Here is a 21,740-nt window from a genome sequence, read left to right on the forward strand (position 1 = left end):
GGTCACAATGACAGGGAGGCACGCATCCGGCAAAGAATCCTCGAGTTTCAGAAGGTCATAGGCGAGAGCCTTGTTGGGCACTTGGCCCAGCACTATCTCCATTACCAGTGAAGAGGCATATGGCTGACGGCACTGATCACTGGAACGAGAAAACTTCCACTCGGGAGAGGATTTCAAGATAACCAATCCATTTGTGGTAGGTTTCTGAGGCTAAGTGGATCTGGGAGTCAAAGTATTCAGCGAGGCTAGCTTTTAAGGTGGTGTATGAGAGAGACCAGAGCTCATGTTTCAGGATAAAGCCACTCGATGAGATTAAGCACCAATGTGCCAGCACTACCTAATAGAAAGGTGTGGCGCTCTGTGTCTCCTGTCGCCTCCTCGACAAAGAGATATTATTCGAGCAGTGCGAAGTAACATTCCCGAGGCTGCACGTTCTGGAGGGATGGCAGGAAGGGCTGGGGTGGCTGGCGGATATTGCACAACAATGAGGTGATCTGCATGAGCTGGCCTGAGATGAGAGGGGTGGATCGGGTGAAGGTCTCCAGCTGTGCTAGCAAACTCTCAGTTTGCTCCCCCCAGGGTGTCCACAACTCTTTTGTGGATACGTGCGTAGCGAGCACGGGACCCCGAGCTAATGTGGCCTTCCTTCCTTTCTGGGCTGCATACCTTCCCTTTCCGCATCCTTTCCCATCCCCCATCTTCGCCCCCCCCCTCACCTCTGGCTCTTTCCTTCCCTTTCTCCCCCTCTGGGAGTATGGTTTGTGCCTACGTCCGGAGATGGACGCTCGAAACTGTAACAAATTCTTTGCTTTCTCCACTTGCAAGTCTTCGTCCTTCCTCTACCCTTCTCTTTTCCTTACCTCTTCTCTTTGCCATTTTCTCCACGATGGCGTTTGAGACCTCTCTTCTTTCCTTTCCCTTTCTCTTTTTTCCTCCCTGTGCGTGTCTCAAGGCCGACCCACGCATTTCCATGCGTAGCCGGTGACGGGGTAACGCGTAATTCCCCGCCCTGGGTAGACAGGTAGGACACGCACATACCCCTGGTAACGGCCAGACCCAGGGAGGGGCGATTACCCGAGCTGATACCTTCCGAAAGTGCCGATTGGTCCCTCCGTCCGTTTGTCGGGAGGTGTGACCTGAGGTGTGAACAATCACCTAAGGCGGGAGTGCCCTCAGTGAGGGCCCCCACAAGGAAGGAGCGCGCCATCGGAGACGCCGGTAATCATGGGGGATACTTTCGCAATGGTTTCCTCATCTTCTACTATGTCAGCTCACAAGCGTAAGTTAAATGAGTCTCAGCCACAGACAGTCCTTCCATCGTTGCCACAGTTCCTTGTTGTTTCTCGGTCTGACGAAGGTCATGACTTCTCCACGGTCAACCCTTTCATTATTCAGAAAGGTGTCGACGCAATTGTAGGTCATGTAAAGTCTTGTTCCAGATTACGAAATGGCACCTTGTTGTTAGAAACAGTCAGTGCCCTCCAGGCACAAAAATTGCTGTGTACTTCACTGCTACACACCTTCCCTGTCCGGGTGGAACCACACCGTGCTTTAAATTCATCACGTGGGGTCGTTTATACTCGCTCCCTCGACGGATTGTCCGACGAGGAAATTCAACACTACCTGTCTGACCAGGACGTAACGGCAGTTCATAGAGTCATGAAAAAGGTTGACACGAACATCATTCCAACCCGTACTGTTTTCTTGACATTTGACAGAGTTCAACTCCCATCGAAAATCAAAGCAAGCTATGAGATAATTTCCGTTCGCCCTTCCATCCCAAACCCTACGCGTTGCTATCGGTGTCAGCGGTTCAATCACACCAGCCAGTCCTGTTCCAATCCGGCCAAATGTGTTACTTGTGGCAAGGATGCCCATGAGGGTGCTTGTCCACCTCCATCCCCTCGTTGCATCAACTGTATGGGTGACCACGCTGCTTCCTCTCGAGATTGCCCCATTTTTAAAGACGAAAAGCTCATTCAGGAAATCAGAGTGAAGGAAAAGGTGTCGACCTTTGCTGCTCGAAAATTATTCGCCAGTCGACAGCCCACCGTGCCTCAGACAGGAAAATACAGCACTGTCCTTGCCTCTCCTCGGCCAATAAAGGAGGCGGCCACGCAGACTTGTGACCTTACCTTTAGTGCCACGGTCGTCAGATCGGCCAGCGCAAAGATCGCCCATTCAACCTCCCCACTTTCGCCTGCCCACTCTATGGCTCACCCTTCATCGGGTTCTATTAAATCTCGAGCCCAAAAGTCAGACACCAAGACTTCGAAAAAAGAGCATACTCATGAAGATATTTTACGTACCCCAACTTCACAACCATCGGTTCTTCCTTCATCTAAACATCATGTTTCAAAGAAGGCTACGAAGAAACCCAGTTCATCTCCTTCTCCGCCAAGGCGTGTCTCATCTACAGCACCACCTGGCGGTAATCGCCCGCGGCCGTCTTCTGTGTCGCCGAGGCACACTGCTGGTGGCTGATCAACCGGCCGATCGCTGGTGACAGGAGCTGCTCCTGAACAACCTATGGATCAGGTTCTTCTGCCTTTGGCTGACTGCCATTCCATGCTGCCGGTCGCAAGCTCTGAGCAGTCGTTGAGTTGACGGCAACCTTGGTCACATTCCTCCATTTTCTGTTCACCCTATGTCCATTATCCACTGGAATATCCGCGGCATTCGAGCCAATCGGGATGAATTGTCGATCCTCTTACGATCCTACTCGCCGGTCATCTTCTGTCTTCAGGAAACAAAGCTGTGTCCCCATGACCGCTTTGTTCTCCCCCATTTTCAGTCTGTCCGATTTGATCTCCCCTCTGTTGAAGGCACTCCAGCGCATGGAGGACTCATGATTCTTCTCCATGATACTCTCCATTATCACCCAATCCCCTTGAACACTTCCTTCCAAGCTGTCGCTGTCCGTCTTTCCATTTCTGGATATAACTTTTCTCTTTGTACTGTATACATTCCATCGTCCACACCAATGGCACGAGCTGATCTCCTTCATCTTCTTGGTCAGCTTCCACCCCCCTATTTGCTGGTTGGGGACTTCAATCCCCACCACCCGCTTTGGGGATCTCCACATCCTTGTCCACGTGGCTCACTATTGCTAGACGTCTTCCATCAAGCGGATCTAGTTTGCCTCAACACTGGGGTCCCTACATTTTTGTCTGCCTCCACGGCAAATTTCTCTCATTTGGACCTTTCGGTCGGTACTGTTCCGCTAGCTCGGCGCTTCGAATGGTTCGCCCTTGATGATACACACTCGAGTGACCACTTTCCATGTGTCCTTAGAATGCAGCCTCAACTGCCATATATGCGCCCGCGACGCTGGAATTTTGCCCAAGCTGATTGGACACTTTTTTCGTCTCTAGCGACATTCAATGACCGTCACTTTCCTAGCGTCGACGATGAGGTCACACATATTACAGACGTTATTCTTACAGCTGCGGAACGTTGAATACCACGCACCTCCGCATTGCCCCAGCGCCCCCCAGTTCCTTGGTGGAACGAGGCATGCCGTGACGCAATACGTGAGTGTCGACGTGCTCTTCGCGTTTTTCGCCACCATCCTACTTTGGCCACATGTATCCGCTATAAGCAGTTCCGTGCGCGATGCCGTCGCGTCATCCGCGATAGCAAGAAGGCAAGCTGGAAATTCTTTACTAGCTCATTTAACAACTTCACTCCCTCCTCTGAAGTTTGGAGTCGGATTCGACGGTTATCTGGCGCGCCTAGTTTCTCCCCAGTCTCTGGGCTCACTGTCGCGCATGATACGTTAGTGGACCCCGTCGCAATTTCTAACTCATTGGGTCAACACTTTGCTGAGATTTCGAGCTCTTCAAATTACCCGCCAGCGTTTCTCCAGAAGAAACGTGCAGCGGAAGTGCAACCTCTTGCTTTCTTCTCTCAAAATCGCGAAAGCTATAATACTGTTTTCTCCATGCGGGAACTCCAACATGCACTCTCTTCTTCTCGCTCCTCCGCCCCAGGACCGGATGGTATCCACATCCAAATGTTGCTGCATTTATCAACCCATAGTCTGCGGTACCTCCTTCGCCTTTATAATCGAATTTGGACCGACAGTACTTTTCCAAGACGATGGCGGGAAGCTATCGTCGTTCCTGTTCCGAAACCTGGAAAGGACAAACATCTCCCCTCTAGCTATCGCCCCATTTCTCTCACGAGTAGTGATGTAAGGTTTTGGAGCGTATGGTGAATTGCCGTTTAGCTTGGTGGCTGGAGTCCTGCAGTCTCTTAACACCTGCCCGATGCGGATTCCGAAAGCATCGTTCTGCAGTTGACCATCTTGTTGCTCTCTCCACTTATATCATGAACAATTTTCTCCGGAAACTCCAAACAGTAGTAAATTTTTTGATCTGGAGAGAGCATACGATACCTGTTGGAGGACAGGCATCCTCCACACACTGTTTTCTTGGGGCTTTCGAGGTCGGCTGCCCCTTTTTCTTCGCGAATTTATGGCAGAGCGCACATTTAGAATGCGGGTGAACACTACTCTCTCCCGTACTTTCTCCCAAGAAAACGGGGTACCCCAGGGCTCCATGCTAAGTGTTGTACTGTTTGCCATTGCCATAAATCTAATTATGGATTGTCTCCTTCCTGATGTCTCGGGCTCCCTCTTTGTGGACGATTTTGCGATCTACTACAGCTCTCAACGGACCAGCCTTCTTGAACGACGTCTTCAAGGATGTCTCGATCGCCTCCACTCTTGGAGCATCGAAACCGGCTTCCGTTTTTCTCCCAGTAAGACCGTTTGTGTTATTTTCGCGACGTAAGGCGTTTCTTCCACCCTCCTTACGTTTAGGACCTGTCAACCTTCCGTTTTCGGACGTGGCTAAATTCTTGGGTCTTATGTTTGATAGAAAACTGTGCTGGTCCTCCCACCTTTCCTATCTTTCGGCTCGCTGTCTGCAATCCCTCAACACCCTCCGTGTCCTGAATGGTACCTCCTGGGGGGCGGACCGAGTGGTCCTTCTCCGCCTCTATCGCGCCTTAGTGCGCTCGAAATTGGACTATGGAAGCATAGTCTACTCCTCTGCTCGGCCGTCTATTCTTCGGCGTCTCGACTCAATCCACCACCGTGGATTACGTTTAGTGTCTGGCGCTTTTTACACCAGCCCTGTGGAAAGCCTTTATGCTAAGACTGCTGAACCTCCGCTGTCCAATCGGCGAGCAGTCCTTCTGAGTCGTTATGCTAGCCATCTGTCTTCCATGCCTGCTAATCCAGCCCATGACATTTTTTTCGACGCCTCCTTGGATGTAGGGTATGCAGGCCGCCCTTCCTCCCTACTACCACCGGGAGTCCGCTTCCGCCAACTGCTCCATTCTCTTTCCTTCTGCTTTCCTAAAACCTTCTTGACAACTTGGGGTACAGCACCGCCTTGGCTCCGTCCCCAGATCTGCCTGCTCCGTGACCTTTGTCAATTTCCCAAGGATGGTACCCCTACACTTGTTTATCGTCGGGCATTTTCTGCTCTATGTGCACAAATGAAGGAAGCCACATTTATTTACACTGATGGCTCGAAAACATCGTTAGGTGTAGGGAGTGCCTATATTGTTGGCGACACCCCAAATCGATTTCGGCTTCCCGACCAGTGTTTGGTGTATACTACGGAGCTTTACGCTGTTCTCCAAGCTGTCCAATACATCCGCCGCCATCAGCGGATACAGTATGTTATCTGTTCAGATTCTCTCAGCTCTCTACTCAGTCTCCAAGCTCTCTACCCTGTCCACCCTCTGGTCCACCGGATTCAGGACTGTCTGCGCTTGCTCCACCTGGGGGGCGTCTCGGTGGCGTTCCTCTGGCTCCCAGGACACGTTGGTATCTGTGGAAATGAGGCGGCCGATATAGCGGCCAAGGCTACAGTCTCTCTTCTTCGGCCAGCTATTCGATCGATTCCCTTCGCTGATCTACGGAGCGTTTTATGTCGTCGTGTTGTTCTTTTATGGTACGCACATTGGTCGACACTTCCCCATAATAAATTGCGGGACGTGAAAGCTCTTCCCTGTGCTTGGACCTCTTCCTCCCGAACGCGTCGTCGGGAGGAGGTAATTTTAACTAGACTTCGGATAGGGCACTGTCTTTTTAGCCGTCGACATCTTTTAAGCGGCGATCCTCCCCCACTCTGTCCCCACTGCTCTCAGCTGTGGACGGTAAGACACCTTTTAATTGAGTGCCCCTATTTTACTCCGTTACCCGCCCGTCTACAGCTGTCGCCTGATATATCGTCCATTTTAGCAGATGACACGCGCTCGGCCGATCGCGTTCTCGAGTTTATTAGTGCCAGTGAAATGACGTCAGTCATTTGAAGTTTTTTTTGGAGACAACCAACCCCTTTCTGTAGTGGATTTTTAAGCCTTTCTTCTGCTTTTAGTTTCTCCAATTTTTTGAGTTTCGTTCCCATTGCTGCTGGTTTCCATTTTCGGTTTTTACTGTTTCCTAAGTCACGGACCGGGCGCTAATGACCATAGCAGTTTTGTGCCCTAAAACCAAAACAAACCAAAACAAACAAGAAACTCTGAGTTTGCTGCATCTACTGGAGCAGGACAAGCACCGGGTGCGTGAAGTCCACTTTTTCTGTTGAATTTGCCATGGAAAACAGAGCTCCAAACCAATGCTTCCTGGAACAAGAATTGTGTATCACACAGTCTTTCACCTCGTCACCAGTGAAAAGTCTCCCAAGAATTAAGAACAGGAAGCACTGTCACTTAACACGTTTATTAACACACAATTTGAAAGGACTTTGAAAAAAAAATGATGTTTGCTTGAATCGGAAAAGGAAACAAAATTCTTCTGAATATTCAATAAAAGGTTAACATTTTATTGATGTATGCAGATTCAAAGAACAAAATTTATCCGTTCCTAGGAGGACACTCAAACAACATTTGAAACAAACACGAAACAGGCAACGACATTATCCTGGCGCTTAGTACGGCTGGTTCCCTTGTTGGTGGATGCGTGACGTAATGCGATCGGCGCGCGCCGTTGGCCGATGCGCTCCTCTACTGCTGGCTGGGTGTGGCCGTTAGTATCGCACCCTGACGGCCCGCCGCTCGACTTCTTGTTACGGTGCGAAGGTCGGCTGCTGTTAATGCGGAGTCGCGGGAGTTTAAATGTTGACGTTCGTCGACGGTCGACTGAAAGCGCTTCACAGAGGACGCGTCACAGAATTACTGACTCTCGACTGTTTCGAGTGATCGTTTTCGTTTATTCGTCAGCGCCGAAATTGAGTGAGTTGTGACAGCTGTCTGTTGTGCAGCATAGCACCTGAGTGGTGAAAGTGAGGTTGAAAGGGACTGTCCTTTCATCGAAGAAAATCGAATATAATAACAAAATCTAGGAACAAGCGAAGGTAATAGTTTATTAATGACCAAAGAAGGATTCATTGTGAAAGGACTTGTCAAAAGTGGTGTGCTAAATTCTTTACACTTCCGAGAACTGAAGAATAGGAAAAACATCGAAACATTTCGGAACATATAGGCCCTACACTTATTAGCTCGAGAAAATATATACATTTAAACACATCAAATAATACTCAGAACACCGTAAAAGCGCCTTTTCGCTTTATCCTTCGTATTTTGTTTTCTTGTTAAGCACCAAATACACTCCTGGAAATGGAAAAAAGAACACATTGACACCGGTGTGTCAGACCCACCATACTTGCTCCGGACACTGCGAGAGGGCTGTACAAGCAATGATCACACGCACGGCACAGCGGACACACCAGGAACCGCGGTGTTGGCCGTCGAATGGCGCTAGCTGCGCAGCATTTGTGCACCGCCGTCGTCAGTGTCAGCCAGTTTGCCGTGGCATACGGAGCTCCATCGCAGTCTTTAACACTGGTAGCATGCCGCGACAGCGTGGACGTGAACCGTATGTGCAGTTGACGGACTTTGAGCGAGGGCGTATAGTGGGCATGCGGGAGGCCGGGTGGACGTACCGCCGAATTGCTCAACACGTGGGGCGTGAGGTCTCCACAGTACATCGATGTTGTCGCCAGTGGTCGGCGGAAGGTGCACGTGCCCGTCGACCTGGGACCGGACCGCAGCGACGCACGGATGCACGCCAAGACCGTAGGATCCTACGCAGTGCCGTAGGGGACCGCACCGCCACTTCCCAGCAAATTAGGGACACTGTTGCTCCTGGGGTATCGGCGAGGACCATTCGCAACCGTCTCCATGAAGCTGGGCTACGGTCCCGCACACCGTTAGGCCGTCTTCCGCTCACGCCCCAACATCGTGCAGCCCGCCTCCAGTGGTGTCGCGACAGGCGTGAATGGAGGGACGAATGGAGACGTGTCGTCTTCAGCGATGAGAGTCGCTTCTGCCTTGGTGCCAATGATGGTCGTATGCGTGTTTGGCGCCGTGCAGGTGAGCGCCACAATCAGGACTACATACGACCGAGGCACACAGGGCCAACACCCGGCATCATGGTGTGGGGAGCGATCTCCTACACTGGCCGTACACCACTGGTGATCGTCGAGGGGACACTGAATAGTGCACGGTACATCCAAACCGTCATCGAACCCATTGTTCTACCATTCCTAGACTGGCAAGGGAACTTGCTGTTCCAACAGGACAATGCACGTCCGCATGTATCCCGTGCCACCCAACGTGCTCTAGAAGGTGTAAGTCAACTACCCTGGCCAGCAAGATCTCCGGATCTGTCCCCCATTGAGCATGTTTGGGACTGGATGAAGCGTCGTCTCACGCGGTCTGCACGTCCAGCACGAACGCTGGTCCAACTGAGGCGCCAGGTGGAAATGGCATGGCAAGCCGTTCCACAGGACTACATCCAGCATCTCTACGATCGTCTCCATGGGAGAATAGCAGCCTGCATTGCTGCGAAAGGTGGATATCCACTGTACTAGTGTCGACATTGTGCATGCTCTGTTGCCTGTGTCTATGTGCCTGTGGTTCTGTCAGTGTGATCATGTGATGTATCTGACCCCAGGAATGTGTCAATAAAGTTTCCCCTTCCTGGGACAATGAATTCACAGTGTTCTTATTTCAATTTCCAGGAGTCTAACATCGAAAATTATTTTTCTCGTCAAATAACTCTGAATTTTACACTCCTGAAATAATTTTCATTAGAACGGTTTATCTATGTACGCTGTTATTAATGCACAGCATATGCTTTTTCTATGTAAAACGTAAGTACAGGGTGACAATTAGCAACCTATACGAAAAAAATTAGTTACAAGCTATGGTGGGCAAACATTTTATTCAACATGTAAATGTCACTGCAGATATTCAGATTTAGGTTATGACATATTCGATATGTCTGCCGTCATTGGCGATGATGAGGCGCAGATGAATAGCGAAATTCTGCGTGACCCGCTGTAGTGTCGGAACAAAAAATTTTTCTTAGGGGACGAAACATCTTAGGGAGCTAAGCTTACACACTACTTAATCTAACTTAAACTAACTTACGCTACGGACAACACACACACCCATGCCCGAGGGAGGACTCGAACCTTCGACGGGGGCAGCCGCGCGGGCCGTGAGACAGCGCGGCTACCCAGCGCGGCTTGAAAGCTTGAATGCCTGTTTTCAGCTCAGCAATAGGTTTGGGGTTATTGCTACACACTTTGTCTTTAGTGCAGCCCCACAAAAAGGAGTCGCATGGGTTCAGATCAGGAGAATATGTCGGCCAGTAAAGGCCCATGCGAGTGGCTTCTGGGTACCCCAGAGTTAGAATGCAGTCCACAAAGTGCTCCTCCAGTACATCAAACACTCTCCTGCTTCAGTGGGGCTCCATCTTACATGAACCGCATCTTGTCGAATTCAGGGTCACTTTAGATAATAAGGATGATATCATCTTCCAAAACCTTCATGTACCCTTCCGTAGTCACTGTGCCATCAAGAAATATTGCACTGAGTATTCCTTGATTGGACATTGCACACCACATAGTCACCCGCTGAGGGTGAAGGGACTTCTCGATCGCGAAATACGGATTCTCGGTCTCCCAAACGCGCCAGTTTTTTTTACTGGCACCGACGAACAGCGAAATTGGCCGACATCAACAAGTTGTGTGCTCATGCGCATACTAATTCCCATCATGTCCCGCTGACATTGTGCAGCTTGAACGTTCTAACGCCAACTGTTCAGAAGCTATGACAATTTTATCTCGTACAGTTCAATAATTGTCACCCTGTACCTTTCTGCTCATAAATATATCGCCTGCATAGTAGGAGAACACTAGCAGGAAAAAATACCAGGAACTTGTGTAACTTTTCAGTGGAATACGAAGACAAAGCAAACAACACAATAAAGATTAAGAGGACATGAAAGTGTAAAATCCATTTCTGTAATACGAGAGAATTCAGTCAGAAAAGGCTAGTCAGGGGACAACCTTCTAGCTGATGACGACATCCAAGATGGCGGCGGTGACGTAAGCTGATGACGCAAGTATGTGACTTCACGAGACGTCAACTGATGACGCGATTGACGTCGTTCAAGATGGTTGCTGTGATGTAAGCTGATGATGCAAGTACCATTACCCAAGGTGGCGGGAAAGTGCAACGCCCCCTGGCGGGAAGTTTGAATTTTGGAGGGAAGATAGGTCAATTGGGCTACCTCCACTAACCTAAGAAAATGGCAGGAAAGAAAGGACAGTTGGGCTATCTCTACTAACCTAAGAAAATGTCAGGAAAGAAAGGGCAGTTGGGCTACCTCCACTAACCCAACCGCCCCCCTCCCCTCCTCCAGAAAACGGTGGGAAATTCAAATTCCATCAGGACAATGCAACACACCATGGCCACCTCTACTAACCTAAGAAAATGGCGGGAAGATAGGTCACTTGGGCTACCTCCACTAACCTAAGTCATCCGACCGTCACCTCTTCCCAGGAACTGGAGGGGGATTGGACTCGGCCTGTGCTGCCATCGTGAATAATGGTAGTCGTGTCATCAGATGACGTCATGGACGACAGCGCTCTCTGATGGTGGTAGTGTGTACTAAGTCAGTTAGAGTCCAGACCTCCTGCGGAACACACTGGATGGTTGTGCTGTCTCTAATTGTTTAAATAAAGACTGGTGCATGATTTCGATAGTTGATGAATAGCAAGCATGTTTGCAGAGTCTTTTAGATGGATTATTATTTTGACAATTTACGAGTTGTTTGGCTCTCTGGATGTAAATGTATTGCATTATTTACGAGTGGTTTGTATGTCTGTAGGCTACGCAATGTGTTATTTTGACAGTTTTCAATTAGCAGGCGTGTGTGTAGAGCATTATACATGACTTATTTAGGAGTAGTCTGTATGCTGTGGGGCATGTCATAGCGTGTGTTCTGTATCACTGTGATGAACATACTCCATTCCCTAAATAAATTGTTCCCAAATGAATAAAGTACACTTTCATGCCTTGCACAAACTGGAAAATGCGTATGATGACTTGACAGTGATTCTCATCATAATTTTGCAAGTATCTGCTCGCTGCGTTTATTGTGAACTCAGATCTGGTCAACTAATAGTTGCGAGAAATAAAAGAGAACCAATTGCTTCCCTGAATAGAAATGTCGCTGTGACTGATGCATTTTCATCCACTGAGTACCGTACAATCTTACATTGGGATCCGCCACTACAGACACAGTATTCGAATTTTCCAAGCCAAATCGTTTCAACATTCGCGTCACATACGCTGTTTGGTGCACAAACATTTTTTCTTCTCTCCTTCACTCAATTTGCATTCTTCATAAGACTTTTACATCGTAAACAGTTATTACAAACGTTTATGCCACTACTTCTAGAGTGACCTTAAGGGATTCTCTTCTTTTTCCCATCAACATTCCACTGTCTACAAACAATGCCAATGAGACTTGATAATTTACAACTTTTTCAGCTGAAATACATTTATGTGCGTTACTCTATTTCAAATCGAACTTCTTTAAGAATTTACAATACATTTGATTCCAGTAATGGGAAGCCTGCTTTTTAAATACATTGACCTTTAAGTTTGCATATATATTCATCCTCATCTGGCTTTCAACTGGACAAGGCTTGGGACCCGGTGATCTCTCTAATTTCCTCTGATGAGAGAAAACAATTTATTCATAATGACACGTCTGGCGACATCTGACGTCTGTTTTTAGCGACGCGGGCCCGCATTCCGACAGAGGGCAGACATGTAGTTTTCACCTTTACGCATGCGCCTGCGCTCCACAGATAGCACAATAGCTCCAGAGGGCGCGGGTTTAGATAGAGGACGCTCCTGTGACGGAGGCCAATGCGCATGCGTTTACGCGCCAATTTTTTGCTATAAAGTTGACTCCGGGAACTTGCAGTCTCCAGTGACGGACACTCACCTGAAGATGGCTGGACGATTGCCCGCCGAAATATCGTGGCAAGAAGTCAACGTGATCCGGTTGCAATCCCGAAATCTCATCGAACCTTTGCACTCCTCCTAGTAAAGGTGACTTTATATGAGAATTAAAAAAAAAATGCTTACCTCACAATTAGCAATGATGAAGCGTAAACAGCAAGAGAGCAAACTGACTGCCACAACAGCTTCCAAGAGAATGAACAGTGAACACGCAATTGGAGTCTGCCCCCACTCCAACTCTCACAGCTCTGCGCATGCGCGAATCTGGCTGCTTGGCTGCGGCAGAAAAATTTTTCAAGGTGGCGCCTGGCAGCTTGCTGTTACTGCTCACACAGCAAGCATCCACAAGCGGGACAAAGCGCTGCTCACACGCGACTTCAGCTCTGTGCGAGCGCGTGAGCCCGCCGGTAACTGCTGGAACGAACCTTTTTCCTTGCCTTCGCCGCCTGGCGTTTGCCTCATCTCTCATTCTATTTTTTTTCTTTTTAACCATTTCTCAGCCGCCATAGGGAATGTCTCTAAATGAAGTTCAGTTTCAGCAGACTGAAAGCCTAATGTTCAGTGTTCAGCAAATGACAGAACTCCTCTCATAACAAGCCGCACGGCTACCACTTGCTGCTTTCAAGTTTCGCCCGTTCAGCAGTACTGAAGAGGAATGATCGGAAAATCAGTCGCTTCGGAGACCCACTTCGCTGCGTACAACCTTACTAGTATGGTGCACAAACAATTTTTTGTTTCGACGGTCGGAGCCGACGTATACTGTCTGTGTTTTAAATTGTGATCCATTTCTCATCCTGAGGGTAGTAGTTACTACCGAACATTATAATAGTCAAGTGAACGTCGCAGCAGCAAGGTTTAAATTTTTTCGACTCAAGAAGTAACCGGCACAAACTTTCAAAAAAATGGTTCAAATGGCTCTGAGCGCTATGGGACTTAACATCTGAGGTCATCAGTCACCTAGAACTTAGAACTACTTAAACCTAACTAACCTAAGGACATCACACATACCCATGCCCGAGGCAGGATTCGAACCTGCGAACGTAGGGGTCGCGCTGTTCCAGACTGAAGTGCCTAGAACCGCTCGACCACATCGGTCGGCACAAACTTTCAAACACTGAATAGCCGAACTCAGAGGGCTAATAAGATATTGTAGGTTCAAGACTTCTTATGGACACAGTTGTAGTGATGTCATGTTACATGATGCAACCGTGCGGAAAGTGACAGTTGCGCGTATTCACTCTGCGATTCTCAAATTGCTGGATCCTGATCTAAAACCAGTTGTGTCTGTTGTGGAATCTCAAACAGTTGTGGATGCAACTGGAGTAGATTTTGAGGCTCCATGTATTTCTGTTTTTCAAAGTGCACGTGACGCTCAGTCAAAGGTTAATGCTAGTCTTAAAGTGAATGTAAATAGGACTCAGATAATCAGTAAACGTAGAGGTAAAGACATTCATTCTCGTGCTACACGACGTGTACTAACGAATATTGTGAGGAAGTCTTGTCCTCAGTGGTTTTCGAATCATGAGCGGAAAGTTTCTTCTCGTCGTGATGCAAAGTGTTTCCAGTGTGGAAAGCAAAGTCTCATTCAAACACTGTGCTTACAAGGCAACATGGACTCGAGGAGCAGATGATGCCATGCCAGTGAACAATCGCAGCATATCTGTCAACAAGTGCATTCTGTTATCAGTAATGCCATTAAAGCCAGTGCTGGCAAAGTCTTGCACTTCCTCATTGTGGAACTCTTCCGCTGCAGTCCATAGACAGGAAAACAAACTTTCTGTCCAATTAAGAATGGCTCAAAAGACCAATTAAATTGCAATTAGTCGCGAGTACAAATGTTTCCCTTATTAATTAAGACACGTACGACAGGAATGGTAGCCAACAGCTATGGTGGCCTACTTCTGTTTCACTTGCATACAATAGATACGAAATTACAGTGCTTGGCATATGCAGTTTCCCAGCAATTTTTCGTCGAGTTGCGAAATGTGTATGTTTTCATGTACTCATATTTAGAAACAGTGCAAACATATTTCATTTAGATTTGTCTGATTTGTTTAACCTGTGCATACAAGACAGCGTGCTATAAATCAGTGTTTCATTGCTTCTCACAAATGTTTCTGACTTGTATAGTAAGTACCGGGAACTTTTTGAACCAAGTTTAGAAAGGGCTAATTATTTTGAATCATACGTTACTGTTGAAGACAATGTGCAACGGCGACTTTTTCGCGTACATCCTGTCCATCATGCAATACAAGTGCAGGTTGCTCAGCAACTGCAAAGATGGAAAGATGATGAGATCATCAAAACAGTTTCTGCAAGTCAGTGGGTCTCAACCTTCGTAATTCTCAAAAAGCCATGTCTGTTTGCTGACTTTAAGGCAACAGTAAATCCACAGACCATCACGGATTCCTTTACACTCCCAGACCTGAAGAATTAACAGGTAGACTGAGACACGGAAGATCTTTTCCAAGACTGACTTAACGTGAGGCCTACTTACAGTTACTGCTGGACGAGCTGTCCAAGCAATACGAGGGTGGTTTGAAAAGTTCTCGGAACGTAACAGAAAAAAAGTACTTACATCAATGAAACTTTTTTTATATTTCAATGTAGTCTCCTTGTAGATTAATGCACTTGGTCCAACGATATTCCAGTGCCTTGATCCCATCTCGAAAATGAGTTTCCTCCAGGCCTAAAAAATAATTGTCAACTCCAGCTATCAATTCTTCCTTCGATGTGAATCTTCGTCCACTAAGAAAAATTTTCAGTTCTGGGGAGAGATGGAAGTCCGACGGAGCCATATCAGGTGAATAAGGCGGGTGTGGCAACAATTCATACCTTGGTTCGTGTAATTTTGCCATGGTGACGGCACGTGTGTGAGGGCACACATTGTCTTGATGGATGACGACTTTCTTCCTTGTTAAACCTGGCCTTTTTTCGAGTATCTTTTGTTGCAGTTTGTCCAGGAAGTTAGCATTGTATTCTCCAGTAATTGTTTGCCCAGTGGGGAGGTAATCTACAAACAGAATTCCCTTCGCATCCCAGAACTCTGATGCCATGACATTCCCCACCAAAGGAATTGCCTTTGATTTCTTTGGTGGCAGAGAATCAGCGTGTTTCTATTGCTTTGACTGTTGTTTTGTCTCTGGGGTGTAGTACTGCACCCAAGTTTCATCTGTGGTCACAAATTGGCTCAAAAAATCTTCTTCGTTTCTCGTAAAATGGGCCAAACTTTGTTCTGATATGTCCATTCTTATGCGTTTTTGGTCCAGCGTCAATAGTCGTGGCACCGATCTTGCAGATAATTTTTTCATTTCTAATTGGTTAGTTAAAATGTGATATACCCTTACTGATAATATCTAGCAAGCGTGAGCAATTTCATGCACTTTCGATCGGCGATCATCCATGGCCATTTTGTGCACTTTTGCAATGATTTCTGGAGTACTGACACATCTTGGCCGATCGTTGCGCGGATCATCATCTAAGCTCTCCTGACCAAATTGAAATGCATTTGTCCACCTGCAAACAGTTGAACATGAAGGAGCAGAGTCCCCCAGTGTATTCTAGAAATCAGCATTAATGTCCTTTGCTTTCATACCTTTCTTTACAAACTACCTTTCTCCATTTTTTCCATCTTCGCAAATCACTACGTGGGAACAACAACAGAGCCACGTCACTGCCACAGATCTGTTCCAAGATCACTGACGTGGCACGTGTTTACAGGCAACAGTCCAATGGACATCACGTGAACAACTCGTTGCGCTAGCGCTGACCTCTCGTGGTGATTCCGAGAACTTTTCAAACCACCCTCGTAGATTATGATAAACACTCACCTAGGAGTATTCCAGTTTCAGAGACTACCTTTCGGAAGTCCTTCAGCTTTTGCTATTTTTCAATGGTTGCTGTAACAATTAACAGCAAAGGTCCCTTTGTGTACAAACTATTTCGACAATATTGTTGTTTTGGGTTCTACACTTGCTGATCATACAGCAAATTTAGATTCCTTGTTTCAGATTCTTTCTGCGGCTGGCTTAAAAAGCAACAAGGAAAAGTTCTCATTCTTCCAAGAATAACTTGACTACTTAGGCCACGTAATAAATGCGGAGGGAATTTGTCCTGCAACATCGCATTTGTCTGAGATAGAAGATCTGCTGGTACCCCATAACATCAAGGAGATCTAAGCTGTCAGGGGACACTTAACTAGTACATCAAATTCATTATAAACGCTGAGCAAATTGCTGCTTCGCTTAACCGGCCGTCAAACGTTGCTTCCATCTTATCCCAAAAACCCCAGGATGAATTTCAGCAATTTAAGGGACGCGTTATTAAGTCGTTGTTGTTTGATTCATTTTTATCTAGCTAAGCCTGTTGTGTTAGTTGTGGATGCATCTTCTTATGCCGTTGGAGCTGTACTCTTCCATAGAATTGTTGTTCTGATAGACCCACTGCTTTTGCCTTGAAAACAATTGACAATGATCAGTGTAATGTTACAGTCAGATTGAAAAAGAGGTACTCGCCATTATCTATTGTCTTACCAGATTCCGCCAATATTTGTATGGTTGGAAGTTCTACTTAATTACAGATCATAAGCCTCTAACGACTTTGTTTGATCCTTCCAAGCGTGTCCCATCTCAGACAGCTCAAAAATTGCAATGTTAGGCTCTCATATTGTCTAATTACCAGTACGAGGTGTTTATAGGCCCACTGCCCAACATTCGAACGATGACTTGTTGTCTCGGGCACTGCTCGGTACTGGCACAGCATTTGATTCATCTGAGTAAGCATGTTTTCAAATCGACACTCAGGAATTGGAAAGTCTTCAAAATTTTCCTCTCGATTTTCGCCGTATCGCTGCAACGACTGCTGCTGACCAAGCTCTTCAGGTTGTTTTGCAGTAACTGCGCCATGGGTGGGCGCGTAGTTTAAAAGAAGTTCCCTGCCTAGTGGCACACTGCCATTTTTCACATTGCCACGTGGAATCCGTGCAGTCAGATGTTATGCTGTTGTATACAGAGAATGACGATGGATGTGTTATGATTCCTCACCTACTGCAGCAGGAAGTTTTGTCTCTATTGAATCAAGTCACTGAACTTGGCAGGGCACAGATGCTCAGAGTGAGCAAATGATCTCTCATTGCAATGGGAGTATGGAAGATCAGTCAGCTCTGCCATAACACTTTTTTGAGTGTCCACGTCCATTTGCACCATGGTAAAGCATCCACATTGATTTTACGTGTCCATTATGGAATACTTGGTAGTTGTTGGTGGTAGACACACACAGTAAATTTCCTTTTGTTGTTCCCATGACATTCACCACTATTTTAAGTATGGTATTGGCTTGGTCTTCTGTTTTGTGCCTTGAAGGTCTACCTGAGGTTATTGTCTCAGACAATGGACAACAATTGATGTCTGGTGCTTTCCAACAGTTTTGTGCTGAACGGCATCCACCATGTGACTGCTGCAACTTTTCATCCTCAGTCTAAATCTGAACTTGAACAATTCTTTCAAAGATTCATATGTCACAAGGAGAAACTCCATTCCACCTATACACAGAAGCAAACCTAAAAGGTTTTTCTGTCCTCCTATCCTCCTTGCCATGTGAAGGAAAGTTGCCAGCAGAATTATTACACGGTCACCGACACTGTACCCAGTAGCATGTTCTGCAGCTGCCACAAAAACATTCCGTTCTGTCTGCGTGGAGAAAGTTTCAACCAATGGATGAAGAGCTCTTTACAGTGTTTGGAAAGAACCAGTATTGGGAGTATGATGTCATCACCAAAGCCACTGGACGTTCTTCTTTCATTGTACAAAGTTCCACTGGGCTGCATCGGCATCGCCATAACCAGCTGCAACGGGCTTCAAAATATGTCAGAGATTTTGCCACAGAACTTTTGTCTGTTGGCATAGCACACAGCTGGAGAGTACACCAGCAGTGGCCTCCATCTTCCTGCCAATCGCAGCCAATACCGTCCCCAGTGGTGGCCACTGCCCGCATCTCGTGGTCGTGCGGTAGCGTTCTCGCTTCCCACGCCCTGGTTCCCGGGTTCGATTCCCGGCGGGGTCAGGGATTTTCTCTGCCTTGTGATGGCTGGGTATTGTGTGCTGTCCTTAGGTTAGTTAGGTTTAAGTAGTTCTAAGTTCTAGGGGACTTATGACCACAGCAGTTGAGTCCCATAGTGCTCAGAGCCATTTGAACCATTTTTTTGGTGGCCACTGCCCCTCCCATGCAGCTGCTGCTGTCGCTGCTACTGCCACGGTCACTGAACTCACCAGTATCTGCATCAGACTTACACCCTGAACCACAGTCAGGGGACATGTCGCCCCTGGATGGTCATTCTTGCTGTTTGCCTGACCACAGCACCTGTGTCTCTGGCTGCGGGCATGCATCCTGTGACTGGGTTTTTAACAAGTGTTCGAAGTGCGTGCAGGGAGCTGCCATCAGCTGCAATTACACTCCCTCTCTCTTAATCTTTATCTCCATTCCGTCCCCTCCCCAGAGTTGTCACGACCCACCATCTTACATAGGGATGTGGTGTCATTCGAAGAGCACAGTGCAAAAGCAAGGTTGGTACCTCATAACATGACCACAAGAAAAGATAGTCACTGCAGACCACATCAGTGATTGAATGACACCAGCATAGCCACAACTGGGCCGGCCGAAGTGGCCGAGCGGTTCTAGGCGCTTCAGTCTGGAACCGCGCCACCACTACAGTCGCAGGTTCGAATTCTGCCTTGGGCATGGATGTTTGTGTCGTCCTTAGGCTAGTTAGGTTTAAGTAGCTCTACGTTCTACGGGACTGATGACCTCAGATGGTAAGTCCCATAGTGCTCAGAGCCATTTGAACCATTTTGAACCACAACTGCAAGCATTTTGCTATGCCACTGCATCCACTCTTCTACTTATGTCTGAGCACACTACCACACAGCTCAGTCTGTGTTCATCAACTAAGAAGACAGCATTGTCTTCTAGTAGACCAGCTGTGTGATCAATGTATTAGGCAGACAAAATGTGAAAGTTATTGTTAAATAAAGTCTGAGAGATAGACTTGTAATTTATCTGTCTAAAATGATACCTTAATGTTCAGAGACAGTTGCAACTACCCATGAAATCCCTGTGGATATGGATTGTACAAAGTTAAGTAATGTTTGGTATTTATGTTGTCATAAAGTGAAATAATATTTTATGTGTATAGTATCCACTCGGTGTCCTCCATAGCAAACCAATGAACCCACCACTGTACCAGTGAGTGTATTTTCACATGACATTTATTCCACATCTCAAATCCAGATAAGATGTATATTGGTACAGCAGTTTGTGAAGCACTGGCTGAAGGATTACACAACAGCAGGTCAATCACATAAACAACACTGAAGCATCCTTTTATTTATAGATTGAAATCCTCACATGACATTAATATATAAAAAATCAAATCATCATCATCATTGTAAATTCCTACCACATCTTCTACAGTAACACTACACCTGGACCTAATGAATGAAACAAGAGAATCTGCAGTAATTACAACCAACTTCCCCCTTCCACCCCTCCCCCCCACCACCCCTTGTCCTCACCCACACTCTCATATCCAGACTCACTGATGATTCCTCCATCCTCCTACATAAAGTCAATTTATTCTCAAAGAGAACCTAATGTTATTCATCTGCAGTGTGTCAACGCAACGGAGCCCTGCCGCGTGGGATTAGCCGAGCGGTCTGAGGTGCTGCAGTCGCGGACTGTGCGGCTGGTCCCGGCGGAGGTTCCAGTCCTCCCTCGGGCATGGGTGTGTGTGTTTGTCCTTAGGATAATTTAGGTTAAGTAGTGTGTAAGCTTAGGGACTGATGACCTTAGCAGTTAAGTCCCATAAGATTTCACACACATTTGAACATTTTGAACAGAGCCCTCAATTTCTTTTCTACTTCATTAGAGCTGGTATTAAGCACAGCAGCGATTTTCTGGATGGAGACTGTTTTAACTTGTACTGTTTATAGTACACACTTCACAAAGTCCACAGCCATTTCTCGCCTCATAGAGTGTGGTAAGATTAAATAGTTATTGTCCTGACAGGACAACAGATATTAGAACTCATCCCACACTGTGAGGCAGCACACTTACCCTATTCTGCTACATGATGTGCGTCATAACAAAACAAAAGCCAGTGGCATACATCTGCATTGAGTGGTAGTGGGTCAGAATTAAAGTTTCCTTTGATCTGTACTGAACAATCATAGATAGCTAATTAGTTAGTTTCATGCTACATGGCTCTTTAGTATGGCTAATCACAGTGATGTGGAATGTGTCATTTTATATTCAGATTACACATTCATTTGTAAACATGGCTACATGTTGATATTTTGCAAATTTTTTGTGTTTGCAATATTTGCAGCAGCTGCAGACAGTGTTGTGAAAAGAGTAGCAAAACACATTTCAAACTCAGTGCAGGTGTGACTTAAAGTGGTCAGAATGTCTATTTCAAGGAATATTGGCTACTATATGATGTTGTTGCTGTTGTTTTGGTCTTCAGTCCAGAGACTGGTTTGATGCAGCTCTCCATGCAACTCTATCCTGTGCAAGCTTCTTCATCTCCCAGTACCTACTGCAACCTACATCCTTCTGAATCTGTTTAGTGCATTCATCTCTTGGTCTCCCTCTACGATTTTTGCCCTCCACGCTGCCCTCCAATACTAAATTGGTGGTCCCTTGATGCCTCAGAATATGCCCTACCAACCGATCCTTTCTTCTAGTCAAATTGTGCTACAAATTTCTCTTCTCTCCAATTCTATTCAATAACTCCTCATTAGTTATGTGATCTACCCATCTAATCTTCAGCATTCTTCTGTAGCACCACATTTCGAAAGCTTCTATTCTCTTCTTGTCTAAACTATTTATCGTCCACGTTTCACTTCCATATATGGCTACACTCCATACAAATACTTTCAGAAACGGCTTCCTGACACTTAAATTTATACTCTATGTTAACATGTTTCTCTTCTTCAGAAACGCTTTCCTTGCCATTGCCAGTCTACATTTTATATCCTCTCTACTTCGACCATAACCAGTTATTTTGCTCCCCAAATAACAAAACTCATTTACTACTTTAAGCGTCATATTTCTAATCTAAATTCCCGCAGCATCACCCGATTTAATTCGACTACATTCCATTATCCTCGTCTTGCTTCTGTTGATGCTCATCTTATATCCTCCTTTCAAGACACTGTCCATTCCGTTCAGCTGCTTTTCCAGGTCATTTGCTGTCTCTGACAGTATTACAATGTCATAGGCGAACCTCAAAGTATATACTGGTGAATTTGATGAGTTACTGAACCTTGTTGGCTATTTACTTCTAATCTTAAATCGCAAGTGGTGAACAACTCACATAAGGATATTGCATATAAGTGGCC

General features: G+C 46.5%; 1 long non-coding RNA gene across 1 annotated transcript in view; it reads right to left on the reverse strand.

The window, feature by feature from the left end:
- The window catches only part of LOC126199352 (uncharacterized), a 54,626-nt gene extending 42,052 nt beyond the window's left edge, over positions 1-12,574 (reverse strand). The window contains exon 1 of the long non-coding RNA XR_007540155.1: positions 12,472-12,574. This is a non-coding gene — a long non-coding RNA (uncharacterized LOC126199352). The remainder of the gene's footprint in view (positions 1-12,471) is intronic.
- Positions 12,575-21,740: the final 9,166 nt, after the last annotated feature.

The sequence above is a fragment of the Schistocerca nitens genome, chromosome 8, assembly GCF_023898315.1.
Source record: "Schistocerca nitens isolate TAMUIC-IGC-003100 chromosome 8, iqSchNite1.1, whole genome shotgun sequence".
NCBI classification, from domain to species: domain Eukaryota; kingdom Metazoa; phylum Arthropoda; class Insecta; order Orthoptera; family Acrididae; genus Schistocerca; species Schistocerca nitens.